We start from the raw sequence: 15,859 nt of genomic DNA, 5'->3' as shown, positions 1-15,859 counted from the left end.
AGAGAAAAGACATCTATATAAAAAATAAGTTTTGATGAGATCTCCATATTTAACTATGTTTCTATAATATTTTTAAGAAAAATTCTTCATTTTCAAAAAACATAAATATAATATACCTAAATTATTTATCTTTTATTTAAGAAGTTAAGAACAAAACTATAATTTATTTTTTATAAACCAACTAAAAATTATTTATTTTTGTATTTTTAAATTTGTAAAAACATTAGCATAGAAAACATTAGTAGATAGGACTCAATAGTTATCCAATTTATTTCAATTTTACGGGTATCAGACATTTTTCTGTACATTTAATTATTATTATTTTTTTCTATATATTTAGATTATTATTTTTTCACGGGTACCCGACGTTTTTCTAAACATTCAATTATTATTTTTTCACGGGTACCGAATATTTTTCTATATATTCAATTATTATTTTTTTCACGGGTACTAGACATTTTTTTAAACATTCAATTATTTTTTTTACGGGTATCAGACATTTTTCTATACATTCAATTATAATTTTTTCTCGGTTACCAGACATTTTTTTAAACATTCAATTATAATTTTTTTACGGGTATCAGATATTTTTCTAAACATTCAATTATTATATTTTCACATCTACCAAAATTTTTCTATGCATTCAATTATTATTTTCATAAGTACCTGACATTTTTCTATACATTCAATTATTATTTTTTCACGGGTATCAGACATTTTTCTATACATTCAATTATTAGTTTTTCATAGATATCAAATATTTTTCTAATAAAAAATACACATTTGAAACAAATGCGCGTCCCGTACTCGAATCCGTGCATTGCGAACGCACATGTTTGTTGTGTAGTTGTTAAAAAAATTATTTGAGATAGTCTAGAACCAACAATAAATTATGCATTAAAATAAAGAAAAGTATATAGGACCTTTTAAGAATATTCCATTTTGAAAATGCTTATTATTTTTACGAGGCAGTAATTGAATGTAAGAATGACTGTGAATTGTTGTTTCTCTCACCAATCTGCTCAAGATTTCAGTCCAGACACATATTACAATTTTAGTTTCTTTAAATGCTCCTTCATTTAATGAAGTAATTTAAATTTTTTGTTTTGTAAAAATTGAATAGTACTCCCCCATTCTCTTTTATAAATAAAATTTGATTTTTAAATTCACTCAACTAATGTATTTAGATTATTTATATATTAAGTATATTAATTATTTAATAAAATTAAAAGTTAAAATTTGTTTATAAAGGAGAATAAAGAGAGTATATTATAAGTAGGGGTGAAAATAAGCTAGATTAGACTAGACTTTAGAAGATATGAGTCTGAGTCTGAGTCTGACCTATGATAAATTTAAAAGGCTTGAGTCTGGTCTAAGGCCTATTATAAAAAATTTTTGGCATTGCCTTTTTAAAAGTTTGGTCTGACCTGAAAGCTTACTTAAAAGTCTATTTTTCATTAAAGTTTTCAATTAATTTATATTACTTACGAAGTCTTATATGTCGGCTAGACCTGACCTATTTTATTAGATAGATTTAAAAAAAAAACTAAGTCTGACATTTTTATTAAATAGGCTTGACCTGATCCGACCTTAAGTAGGCTTGCCTATAGGTCCATATAGGTCGGTCTAACCTATTTTCAACCCTAATTATAAGCAAATTTTACTTTTTAAATTCATTGAATAATTAATATATCTGCTATATATAGATCAAATACATTAATTATTTAATAAATTTAAAAAATAAAATTTACTTATAATATAATACAGAGAGAATAGAAAAGACAATGCATGAATTTCATATATATATATTTTTTCAAAAGATGCAAGACAGGAGTTTATTCTCATTTTATTTTTGAATATATTAAATAATTAATGTATTTGATTTAGATAAATTAGATATATTAATTATTTAAAAAATTAAAAAATTAATTTTTGCAAATAATAAATAATAAGAAAGGGACTATTATATTTGTATCAGTTTCATCTCATTAAATTTTATTGTTTATCTATCTTAATCTATATTTAATTACTTATTAATAAAAAAATGAATTTGCACTACAAATGAGCTTAATTGTCTCGCATTATAAAAAGTTGGAAAGTTCAAAACACCTTGATTATTGATAAATTGATAACAGGTTCAATAGGTCAAAGAACCATGTGAAAACTTAGATGGTTGAAAATTTGTGTTTCTAAATGATAATATAGAAGTTAATGAAAAAAAAAAAAGTCCTTATGCATTGTTTGAAGATTGAAATTCAAACGCATCAATTATTCAACAAATCTCTTTACGAGAAAGGCAATTACATCCAAGTTAAAAAATAATCTAGATTTTAGAATCCAAATAAACCATTTGGATTATGTAATCTTAAACATCAGGCGGGAAAATGAATGTTACATTACCTTGCAGTAGTAGTACACTATATGATTTTAACACAGAAAACCTCAAACTTTTCCATAATCTCCTTGCATTATTAATCAAGATTTTCACTTGCAAACAACATTTCATTGTATTTCAACATCAAAAAGAGAAAAATCATCTGGAATTACAAATAATGTATTTTTATATCATTGATCACCATATAGATAATCTAGTTTTTCTTTTGGTACTATGAACACATAATTCAGAGATTGATATCTGAATTCATGTAGGATTGGTCAGTGTATAAGTGTCTTGTTTTTTATTAGTTCTAGTTATGGTGCACCCTAATATTGTGATAAAAACCTTGATAATGTGATCAAACACTCAGATATAGTGATTAAGGCTAATGCATCTAAGGATGGTAATCCATAATTACCCTAATAAGTTGTCGTCCATATTGATGTTCGGAAATAATTTCCTAATAAACATGAGTTTACTTTACCTGGCCATATGCTTGATTAAGGCCGCATGGAGGCTATCAAATTAGAGTTTGACATTGTTATCGGGAGGAGGCCATATTCTGGTTATGATATAATACATGCATTTGTTACGATGATATGCGAAAAAATGGATGATATAAAGAACCTATCTGAAAGTTGAAACACGATGACATTAGAACAAGTAAATGTGAATGTTCTTTTAAGTTGCCCGAGTACCACAAGGCAAATAATACATGGACATTTAATGTGATTAGTGGTGTACATAATCATGATTTAGGTCACAAGTTAGTTGGTCATCTAATTGTATGTCTTCTGAATGATGAAAATAATAAACTTGTTTTGGATAGGATATTGAACATGGTTCAGCCTAAAAATGTATTCATAATTTTAAAAAGGAAAAACCCTGAAAGTGTCTAAAAAATTAGGCATGTATGCAGTGTTTGCAAAAATTGTTCAAGATATATTTTGGGCTCATCTTGATTCCGTGAAGTTGTTCAATACATTTTCCGTTGAGTTGATTATTGAACATATAAGACAAATAAGTACATACTTCCTCCTTTGGAAAATTTTGGAGTTAGTTATACAAAGATGACTTATTCAATTGACTTTTCATTTTTGGAATGTGAAAAGGAGGATAATGTTACATGGGCTTTGGAAGTGTGTCAAGAATTGTTGAAAGACCAAGAAAACATGCCACAGGTGATTATCACCGATCGTGATACCGTATTGATGGATTTGGTTTCAAATGTGTTTCCTACATCATATGTTTTACTATGTAGGTATCATATAACAAAAAAATGTGAGATGTAAACTTAAGCCGATGGTATAGACCAAACAAATCAAGGGTGAAGACGGGAAAATGGTTAAACATAGTCATATTTTGGAAAGCATAATGGATGCCTAGAATGCTATTATAAATTCTTATACATAGAAGTTATATGTTGAATCTATCATACAGTTCAAAAGGCCTTCCACGAAATATCCAGATTTCTTGAAATATGTTGAAAGCACTATATTAGACAAGGTGAATGAGAAAATTACTTGTGCATGAATTAATCATGTTAGACACTTTGGAAATACTACAAATGATAGACTTGAATTTTCTCATGCTACATTGATAATCTGATTGGGAAATAGTAAATGGGATTTTTGTAAGGGTTGGGAATCAGTGAAAGAAATGATTCAAAATCAGCATAGCAAGATACAAACATCATTTGGCTACATCATACAATATTAGAACATAAATCCAAAGACAATAATCTATATTCATAGTTGGTTGGTAATATATCTTGAGCGTGATTGAAATTTATTTATCACGAAGTTGTGCGAGCAGAGAATGCATACCCCAATAGCTTAAAATGTGGTTGTACACTTAGAAGATCATATGATCTTCCGTGTGCTTGTTTAACTTAGAAGAACATATGATCTTTGTACATGATAAAAAGAGGTGAATCCAAATTTCAATATTCGGACCTATCTATCAGACGTGATTACATTTGTATGGTCTATAGTGATCTAAAAATAATATAAAAATTCCGCGTATGTTGTTAACACAAACATCCAAAAATGGATCAATATTGATATATTGCATTTGTTTACTTCAACGACATGAGGTCTTCTTTTGAGTTTAGGGTCATAGAGAATATCTCTATTATAGATTTGTAATCCAAACTAAAGATTCTCTTACACGACATTGACAGTCGAAGAATGGTTATGATTGAGTATCATTCACCAATGGTTGATAATGAAGAGAAGATTAAGTTCAAAAAGTTTGAGTTGAAGATGAATCTAGATGTAAGTGTTATGTGGAGTACATTTCATCGTTACACAACTAAGGGTCCAATCGAGATGGATGAGACACTTGCAAGAACAACCACAAATACTCTAAATATGATGAAACATCCTAAACCATCTGTTGGTGATGAAACATCATGGTAGATATATGTTAATAAATATTAATGTTATGTTATGTTATGTATTTAGTGTATGTCATAAAAGATCTATGTTAAGTTATGTTATTTTATGTTATTTGTCTGATATTGATGGTGTGTTCTATGTTTGTGATAGCCGTCTATCCCGCTGTAATCACCCTTTAAATCTAAGGATATCATGGTGTGGGAGCTCATATATTGAAATCTAGAGAATTCTTAAACCACCTCCCGCTCAAAGAAGTTAAGGTCACCAGGAGAAAATCCTAAGGAACCCTTAAAATCATTCGTCTAAGGCAATGGTAAGTAGGGAGTGCCCGTCTCCATATTCATAACCATCGAAGTGCTATATCACCCCCAACTCTAAAAAACTTATTTTTCCAATCAATATATGGATTGGAGTAAAGGCCCGTTATTTTTCTCCCTCGGAGGTTAAAAAGAGTTGCCTTCCCATTGGCAAACATCAATATGACACTAAAGAAAGAGAATAATATTCCCATAAGGAGATTAACCTCCAACTGGAAACACGGAATTTCAAAGGCCCTAATAATACTCCATATGTTGGGTGTAATCTCGGAGGGGGCGATCTTCGCGGTTGATAACAATTCATCCTCAAATTGTGTAAAAGGGATTAAGACCCTCAAATCGAAAATAACGGGAAGATGAAAATAGAAAGACGTAACGAGTGAACCACCCACGATGGACATGTTAGCTCTATTCTCTTTGGAACAAGGTTCTAGGATCACATTTTTTTGTGTCCAATACTGGAGATATCGATTTTCCGCTGAAAGGCTGTAACTCTTTCTTTATTAGAATACAGGGACACAAAATTCCGCACTTTAATGCTTTTGTCGCCCTTTCCCATTGAATCCTGATAAGGGGCATAAGAAACAAGAATGTTACATATAAAGATCTTTGGGTCACTGTTTGCATTATCAAAGGGGCCAAGAAAAGCTAAGAACGGGCTGGAAAATCGTACTGATACTTTTTATTAAAAGCTTGGAGGATATATTTCCCACTAGTAGCACAAGACTCTAGGAAAAATACTGTGCAGAAAAAATGGAAAGCAAGAGGTTGCAAATTTCCATTAGAGTAAAAACAAGTAGGGGCAACATATCCCCACCTATGTATCTCAAAAATTGCAAAAAATGGGAAAGATTCTCTGAATTAGACATGCATGTGCATGAAGTAAGGAAAAACTTGACTTCCCAAGAAAGTTCATGTTTAGCTGTATTTAATGCAACGCATGATTTGCTTAAGCACCGCTTCCGTCTCTCAAAGCGATTTGAAGTTCCATTTCTTTCGGTGATGGACGTTTGAATTCCTCTAGTTGCATCCTTGTGCACGTCATAGGCTTAACTACTCATGCAAGGCGATGCCTAGTAAATGAAGTATCACCCGAGGAACTCAACATAGTCTCTCCTGAGGGACTCAACATAATCTCACCTAAGGGAGTCAACAAAGTCTTGTTAGAAAGGCTCAATAAACTCTCACCCAAAGGATCCCATTGGACCTCGTCAGAAGAATGGTGACCAATTCTCACCTAAGGGTAGGGATAAACACCTCAACCGAGATCCTCCGAAAGACTCGAAGGTGAAAGGTTAAAGCACTCCAGCCTCTACGAGTTCTCGTGTTTGAGAGACTGTGTAGTGGAATGATTGAGGAAGACCTTAGGACGAGGGCGAGAGGCCTACGTGTTACCCTTACTGAGTCTCCCCTGTATTTATTCGAGCACTCCGCATCTGGTTTGATCACCCCTTATCTAAATGTGTCGCCCAACTTCTCATTACTCTGTGTATAACGTGCAATTGTGTGGAAGCGTGTATTGGGTCAATAGTCATTACTTAGAAAGTCGTGGGAGTCTAACTATCTCTCTTGAATTTCTGGATATCAACCACCCACTTCCACGAGGGTTGCTATATTCTAGAGAGACTAAGTTCTTACGATTCAAGACCTCTGGGAGGCTATTAATATATCATTATCTTGATACTAAGGAATATCTAATTATTAACATAGAGAAAGACTTATAAAAAACTTCTCATTCCATCAACTAGGCTAACTCTAATCTCAACAAATCTTAAAATTTCTGACAACCCTTATCTATTAAGAGTTGTCACAGTCATTGTACTTTTTATTATGTACAATCTATAAATAGAAATTCCCAATATCTTCTCATTCTTATCCTATACATATCCCTTAATGTATTACAAACATAAATCTTAAAAGATTGTTGATATATTGAACATATAATATAAAACATTTTACTTTTGAAGGACACATTAGGAAATGTTGCTTCTATGATAACTCATTTTACATTCATAAACTTAAAAAATGACACAAATAAAAGCTAATTAATTGATCAGTTGCTATGGCTGCCACAGAGAATATAAATGAGAAGATATGCCAATTCGTGTAAAGTTTGTGGGTGCCATTTAACATTTAGATTTTCTTAACACAAAACTCTTGGGTGCCATGAAAAACCAACCTGAAAAAGTTATTTTTCTTTTGACTCCTTTAATATTATTTTAAGGCAGGTGTATGGAAACTGGGCAATGGCCAACATGTCATGCAGATCCTCTTATAATTAATGTGGTAACACCTTCATGACTCAATTCACCAAATGTAAAGAACAAATTCATCAAATGTAAAGAACAAGTTTTCCATATTAGTATTTTTAATTTAAATATCAAGATTACTTTAAATGTAGTTGTCTTTTACATTGTTCCCAACTCAACTTCACTCTAAATATTTTGGGATCCAATTCTGATTCAAAATGTTGATACTACAAATATTATAAATAAAAAATCAATTTCTGTGCAAATTACATATAATTACTTTTGGCTTTGTTCACCGAACACGTTGAGGTCACAATTGTTAGATGATAGTTAATTATATTATAGAATTTTATTAAATCTTTGTGTGTATAATTTATATAGTTGGAAAAATAGTATTAAAAAGACAGCATCTCTATTCACGCAAAAGCACTTCTACAAACCAAGTAAAAGAAATAATTTTTTAAAAATTATAAATTAGTTGTGATTCAATATTCATCCTTACAACTACAATATCTCAATAGATTTGTTAATTATTTAACATATAATTTTTACAATGACAAAATTATAAATTTTTTCGTATAAAGTCTCACATTTTTCACTTTATTTTCAAAATATAAAAAATTATTCTTACCACTAACCATATTTGTAACCAAATCCTTTATTCGTTTAGGCTTGTACATTGTCATAAAGTGTAGTTCATTCTCGTATCAAATAAAAGAACATTCAATTTCAATGTAAGTAGGCACAATATTTTAAAACCACAAATAAGATGATAGTTAAATCTTCTTGAGATAATAACTTTGAGGTTGATTGAATTTTATTAAAAACTAATGACACATAGGAGAAGAAAGACGCTCTCCCTTCTTTTTACGAATTTTTCTCCTAAATTAGAGTTTGGTGGCTGTCTCCCACCTATATGATAGTTCTAATCTCCCACGTATATACGTATATGATGGTCATCTTTTCTTATATGGAGAACAACACCCCATCTCCATTCAACTACACTCTCATAGTCTTACTAGAACTAATTCACTTATCGGATACTCCTTCTCTCCATCATAAACCAATGTTAAGTCTATCTTTCTGTTAATGCGGTCACCACCAGAACCACCACTGCCAAGAAATGGAAAGTTTAAGATTGTTCTTAGCATGTCAAACTTAACAATGGTCTATGTACCCCTCTCCTCTGTAGCTGCTCACACATGCAATATTTGAAACTATTCCTCCACCTTCAAAACCACAATAGATTTCCTACATTTCGCAATTACTTCCTCTATTAAATCTATTTATTTTTATTTTTGTTTTCAATTTTGTGATTTTCTCTTTTGGGGTCTAAATTTGCACTTTTGGTGTCTGACAATAAGCTAATTTTGTGTGTGTCCATAAGCAATTTAGTGTGTGTCAATTGATATCTCGTAGTGGCTAAGACAACTTATGAGTCTAACACCCATTATAAAATTATCTCTAGTCATAAATTATTTTTTAACATTCAATAAAATTGGACAATCTTAAGACCAAAAATATTCGAAATGCGCAAACACAAGTAAAAGAAATCATCCTTAATTTAATTTGAAAAAGATAGTGGGTTATCATTCCTATATTAACGTGGATCGTGTTCTCAAGATAATGGATATGTGAATGTCATGTTGTTGCTTTTGGTTTGTTTGTGTATTCTTAGCTTGTAAACAATCTATGTGTAATGTATTTTATGAATGTGTACTTTTTATTAGATCTGTTCATAAACTTATGATTTCTATCGATATAGAAATCAATAACACAACTCTAAACTAATCCCTATGAGTCAAATATGTCATCGACTCACATCCCTTAAATTTATACCAGGATTCAATCAGAGAATGAAAACAGAAGTATACTTGAATTTTCCATTGAAATCGCTGAAGGTTTACGGGTACATGATCTTTCAATTTATAGAGTTCCTTAGGGTTCCTTGAACCTCTTCTGATAGGGATGAAGAGAAAATCCTGATAAATAGTGTATTTCAGTTGCTATACTAATAGGGACCGTAACCCATATAAATAACCTTAGACTTATTTCTTAGTTTTAAATATTCTTATTTCGCCCCTTATAGAATTAGATATTGACTTATGGTATTTACACAATAACCTTATCTCTAATGACATTTATGCTTTTAGTCATAAACTTAATATTAATTAGACTACTATAGTTTTGGCTAGTTAAATAATGCCACTAACACATGTATTATTGCATTTGTGACCCAAATATTTTAACAATTTCCCACTGGTAACATATGTAACTTTACACATATGTTAGACTTCATGAGCTCAAAATTTGCCATTATATTCTTTAAGCATATATAGATTATCTCGTCAATTAGTTATGTCAGTACACATGATCAAAGTGATTTTCACTATATCAATCATAACTAAACCCATCAATAATCACTAATAGTGGATATTTTACTATCTTGGCATCCAGCAAAATCTGAGTTAGAGTATTTAATGGTCTCTAACTTGTCTAATCTCCCATATGTGAGCATATAATATTTTTTTTCTATTTAAATGCTTCATAATCTTTTTGGATACTTTCCAATAATCCATTAATGGATTGCTCAAATATTTTTCAATACCCCAACTATGAGCGCAATATCTTGACGAGACAGACTTAGGCATACATTGGACTCCCTACAGCTGACGCGTAAGAAACATTTTTCATTTCTTGAATTTCTAAGTTTTCTTGTGAGTACCGACTGAGACAAAATTTGTCTCCCTTAGCAATTGGAGTATCCCTTAGTTTACATTCCTGCATGCCAAACTTTTTAATTACCTTTTAGATATAGCTTCTTTCTGATGATCCTATAATACCTCAAGGCCGGTCTCGGTGTATCTGAATTCCTAATACAAAGGAGGTGTCATCAAGATATTTCATTTCAAAATTTGTTGATAGGAATTACTTGGTTTCGTGCATCATGCATATATCTTTAGCGGCAAGAAGTATGTCATTGATATACAAGATTAGGAAAATGTATATGCGCCCATTGAATTAGTGATACACACAATCTTCAACAACATTCACCTCAAAACCAAAATGAATTTTGTCAATTTGCACCTTATAAATCATTTCATCATCATCATCATCATCATCATCGTTGCCATTGAGAAATGTCGTCTTGACATCCATTCGATAAAACTGGAGAGAAAGTCTCTTTAAAGTTAATCACTTCTATCATACCCCAATTTTGCCCGGACACTTTACCATTATGTGTTTCTTTGTGCCACTTTATTTGGAAAAATGAAACGACACAATTGGCAAGATAACATGTTTATAAGGGCGATGAAATACTACGGAGCGAGACGATACCTCCTTTTGGGCAACCATCTATCGTCGCTTTTTCTGGGGTGGTCCAAGGGCATCGCTCTAGATGAGACATTTTACAAATATAACACTACAAAATGTTTAGGCTAACTTCTATTTATCACTCACATACCACAATTTTATTTAATGATTTAAGTCCCATGTGGTCAACTAGGTCAACTATATGCGAATGTGTTACTTGTGTGTGGGCTCAAGGTCCATTGCTTTTCTTACCCCTATATTAAATTCACACTAGTTTTAACTTTTAGCAAGAATTATTCATTATGTATAAAAAAATTTAAATAAAAAATAATTGCTTTGTAGTATGGTCGAACTATTTTTTATTAAAAAAAGAACGTCATATTTTGTGAACTTATGATATTTGAGTCGCAAATAGGGGTGAAAATAGGCTTGGCTAGACTAGGATTTAAAAGGCCTGAGTCTGACCTACGATAAACTTATAAGGTCTGAGCTTGCCTACTATAGGCTCTTTTTTTTGACTTGACCTGACCTTTTTAAAAGTCTGACCTGACTTGAAAACCTATTTAAAAGCTTGTTTCTCATTAAGATTTTCAATTAATCCATATTACTTCAGAAGCCTTATAGGTCGACCTATATATGCTTATATAGGCTGACCTATTGAACATTTTTTCTAATATATATGCATCTATAAGCCAACCTATTTAGTCTTTTTTTTCTAATATATATGCATATATGGGCTATCATATTGAGACTATTTTTAATATATATGAAAATATAGGTCGACCTATAAGACTTTATAGACTTTTTTGATAGCTTAAGTCTGGTCTATTTAATTAAATAGGCTTTAAAAAAACCTAAGCTTGACTTTTTTAATAAATAAAACAATTTGGTTATCTTTTGAGCCATTTGAACACAAGTTGTAAATTACTAAGTTAGTCTTCAATATAGTAATAAAAAAAATACAAAAATCGATTAAATATATGTATATCTATTTTGGTCTTCGAGAGTTCAAAACACAAATTATACAATTGGATCGTTTTGAATCTCATAAACACAACTCGGAATAAAGGTAACGTAACCAGATATACATCCCTTTGTTTTTGAAGTTTCAAATGCAAGACTTACGTCCTATTTAAGTTCTCCCACTCTGTTAACATTAATATTCAAATCGAAAAATATCGGATTAAAAAGAGATAACTGGATGTATATCCTTTTATCTTCGTGTAATCGAATGCAAGACGTACGTATTGTTTAAGGTCAAATACTTGTCTTCCGCTTAAGAAATAATGACAAATAACTTCTTTTTCCTCAGATTAAAAAGGGATATTGGATGTAAATCTTTTTATCGCCCTTGCGCGATCAAATTCTTTTATTTAAAATCAACTAACACAAAAGTTTTTGCTACAAAGAACTAAGTAGATTTTAATTCCTCATCGCACATGAGGATGCGTATGAGCAAGATTCAACGTCTTGTCAAACACCCTAATAATTTTTTTTCCTTTTTACATCGTAATAATTAGGAGAAAGCGAACACCTTAGGCTAACACCATTTATTCGAAAAAACTAATTAAGGGTAACCATTGTTTACAACAGATGTTATGGGGGTGCTAATACCTCCTCGCGCATAATCGATTCCCATACTCGAATTTGATTGCGACGGCCATATTTTTATTCTTTTAAAATTTTATTGACGTTTTCCTTTTTAAAAAATAAACTTTGATGACGAATTCATTGCTTTCGAGCATATTCGTGCTTGGATATTTTTCGCGTCGCAACAATTTATGACTAATATTTAAAACACACAGGAGACCAATATTGAACCACAATCAAATCCACTTAGAATTTGCAAAAAATAATCATGATAATTTAGTGGAAGTAATCAAAATAGAATTACGATAATAATAACTATTTCATTCAATTACATTAAAAATATTTTTTTTTGATGAAAAACATGTCTCTTATGTATTTTAATTACAACTATATTGATTAAATATTATATTATATAAATTATTTAAATAATTAAATATAGTATTTATTCCATGTTTTACTAACACTTGACATAAGTACGTATAACAAACTCGTGTGATTCGCACTCGTATTTAGCATGTAATTTTTTGCTTTTTGTTAAAGAAAGAAGTTATATCTCCTAATTTGGTTTAAGACAAGGAAGTTATCTACTTGCATGCTGTTCTACTAGAAATAGTTAATCAAGGCTTTGCCTAATGATTTTTTTATAAAGTGAATTTACTAAGAGATAAACTCTAAGTACCTTTTGTCAAAAAAAAAAAACTCTAAGTACCTAACCAATTTACTATTAGAATGAGTGATGTAATTATGGTGGGTAGGATCATGGTATCAATTTTACGCATAATCAATGTGATCCTGAAATCAGTGACCAAATTATGGGTAAGATGACAATAACATATAACTTTAATCAGTTAATCCAAATGTAGAAATTCTAATGGTGATTCTTCAAAGTGGGATTGTAGATGGGGTACAAATGCCAACCGTTATTGGATAAATAGTGACATTTTTCTTAACCAAACTTATCTCTAGTAACATGTTGGTTTTAAGAACTACTACTTAGTTACTGTTCCCCTCTTTACGGTTTCATATACACATCACAACCAACTTATCTATATATATTTACGATTGGGTCTATATTAATGTCTTTACCTCTATTTTTAATAAAAAATTAAGGAAAGAAATTCTTATTTATTCAAATATTATTAATGATTATTTTATAATTGTCTCCTAGACAAACTAAATTTTTATTATGATTAATATTTTTCCGTCCCTTATTTTTTATTTGGAGTTTATTTTGATCCATTGACTTTTAAAAATATTATTTGATCTGATATTTTTTTTAAACTGTGTCAGGTTTATTTTTTTTTTTGTTAGTTATGTTAGTCAAAATCAAATTAAATAACTATGTATTGTCCACACGACTTTGATGTGAAAATGAAATTAGAAACCATGCTGAATTCAAACTGAGTCATATTTAGACTTGAACCAAAACCACAAACATTTGAAAATAAACGTGATGACAATGGATAAGACGACGACTTAGACTTAATGAATACACGAACATCGTTTTTTATATGAACGTAGGTTTGTGGAGCGCATATGCAAGGTTTCAAGACGGTAAGTCACAAATTTCTAGCCCTTTTCTCAGTTAGGGTTTAACTCAACATATGGTCGTTTTAGGGTTTTTGCGGATCTCGGAATTCTAGTATAAAATTTTAGTTTTATGCTACCTCTATTTAGGGTTTAAAGGAATGTGTGGTCATTTTAGGGTTTTTTCACACTTGTTCCTCCTTTCTAATATAGGTTTTGTTTTAAATAGGTCAAAAATTAAAGAGTTTTTTTATGTGTTTATTCATCACAGAGGGTCATTTGTAGATGAAGAACTAAGTTGGTATGATGTTACAATTTCATAATTGAAAAGTGATGTTTATAAGTGGAATTATTTCGAGTTGGTAGGTATATTTAAGGATCTGGGATATAGGGAAGTACATACTATATGGTACAAGGATCCAACATTTGGGATGCATATTTTGGCTAATGACAAAGGCGCCAAGGATATTGCAGATTTATGTAAGGTGCACTTGAGTTTTGATGTTTGTGTACAACATCCACTGTCTTAATATAAGTTTATGATGGTCCTTTTGTTGAAGAAGATATAATAACTAAGGGCATTAATGTCATTGCACTGGCTGAATATATGATGTGGAAATTCCATTCATAAGAAAGTTATAAAAAAAACATTGGCACATTAGACTTTTTGATGACGTGGCCTGATATAGGGCCAAAATGAAACTTTTAAAATTTATTGAGGCCATTCTTACAACTTTTTTTTTGGCATGGGGATTTTTCAAACCAAGTCCATATGGCAGGGGTGAAAATATGTATTAACCCTTTAGAAAATAATGAGAGAAGGAAATATAGTAGAAATTTTTATTCAAAAACTGGTGTGATTTGAAATGAGGAGAAGGCAATTTTATATTAAAAAAATTTTGACTAAAAAAGAAACAATTCTTAGGCCTTTTTAATAGTTTGATCGATTAAAACTATGTATTAATCGACGCGACTGTAAAATAGATACAAATAAAAGGGTCTTATTTCAACTAATTCTCTAACTATGCTTTGGACTTACATCTCTTTCTGGATTTTCCTTCCCTTTTGTTCAGACAATCAAATTAGGGAAATTTGAATTGTGATAATCATCACACACACAAGATCAGTCGAGAATTTGTGTTTTTACACCAAATAAGAAGCTACTTGCCTTCTTTATTTACAGATGAAATTACGTAGTTTATATGTTTATTTTTATTGACGTTTGGGGTTCAACCACCGTTGGGCTAAATAACCGGTGAAAGTTATCCAACTTAGAATGCGTGGTTGCCTTTTACCGCCATTTTTCATCTTTTTGGTGCTAATTTTTTTCTTCTTTCAATCGATCATACATACATGTTAATCAAGTATATGCCAGACTATCAAAATAAACTACTTGGGAAGTGTTTCTCAGAATCTAAATACTATGATACAAAATACACATTAGACTTGTATCCTACTCGGGAAACTTAGGGTGTTCGGGTAATACCAATTTTATCAACTTTCCTAGGGTCTCTAAACTTTGCATATCATTCATTCAAACCTATATACTTTCTTAGGTATTTCTCAAACTCAAAAGCTTTTTCATAATTTTTTTAAGAACTTAAATTTTGGAAAATTTAACAATGATGCAAGAAATATTTAAATAAACTATCCTAAAATAGAACAACAAACAGATAAAAATTAAAATGTGATATAAAAGTAGAAATAAGGAAATCCCCCCCAACTTAAACTAGACGTTAGCCTCAATGTTTCAATCAAAGTAGAGGAAGGTAAGGAGAAAACTCATAGAACACCTCACTGAGGAGGTGGGAAACGCAACAGGAGGTTCTGAAGTGACCTATAAATGTCTTCAACCATAACACCTTGTCAGGCTTGCTCAACCCCTTGTCTTTGTTGTTATGCTTTTAAGTATTCAATCTCCAAATGTATCCAACCCTACTAATCTTAATACTAACTTGTGCTACCGGTTTTATGATAGGTAATGGCATACGTGCATCAGTATCATTATCCACGGCGCCACATGCATCGTTAGTTTTAGTTTGGAAAACCCTCCTTATCCGATTCCTCTTTGGCGGAAGGTATCTA

Source organism: Vicia villosa, linkage group LG2, assembly GCF_029867415.1.
Source record: "Vicia villosa cultivar HV-30 ecotype Madison, WI linkage group LG2, Vvil1.0, whole genome shotgun sequence".
NCBI lineage: Eukaryota > Viridiplantae > Streptophyta > Magnoliopsida > Fabales > Fabaceae > Vicia > Vicia villosa.
Note: the sequence above shows the minus strand (reverse complement) of the source record.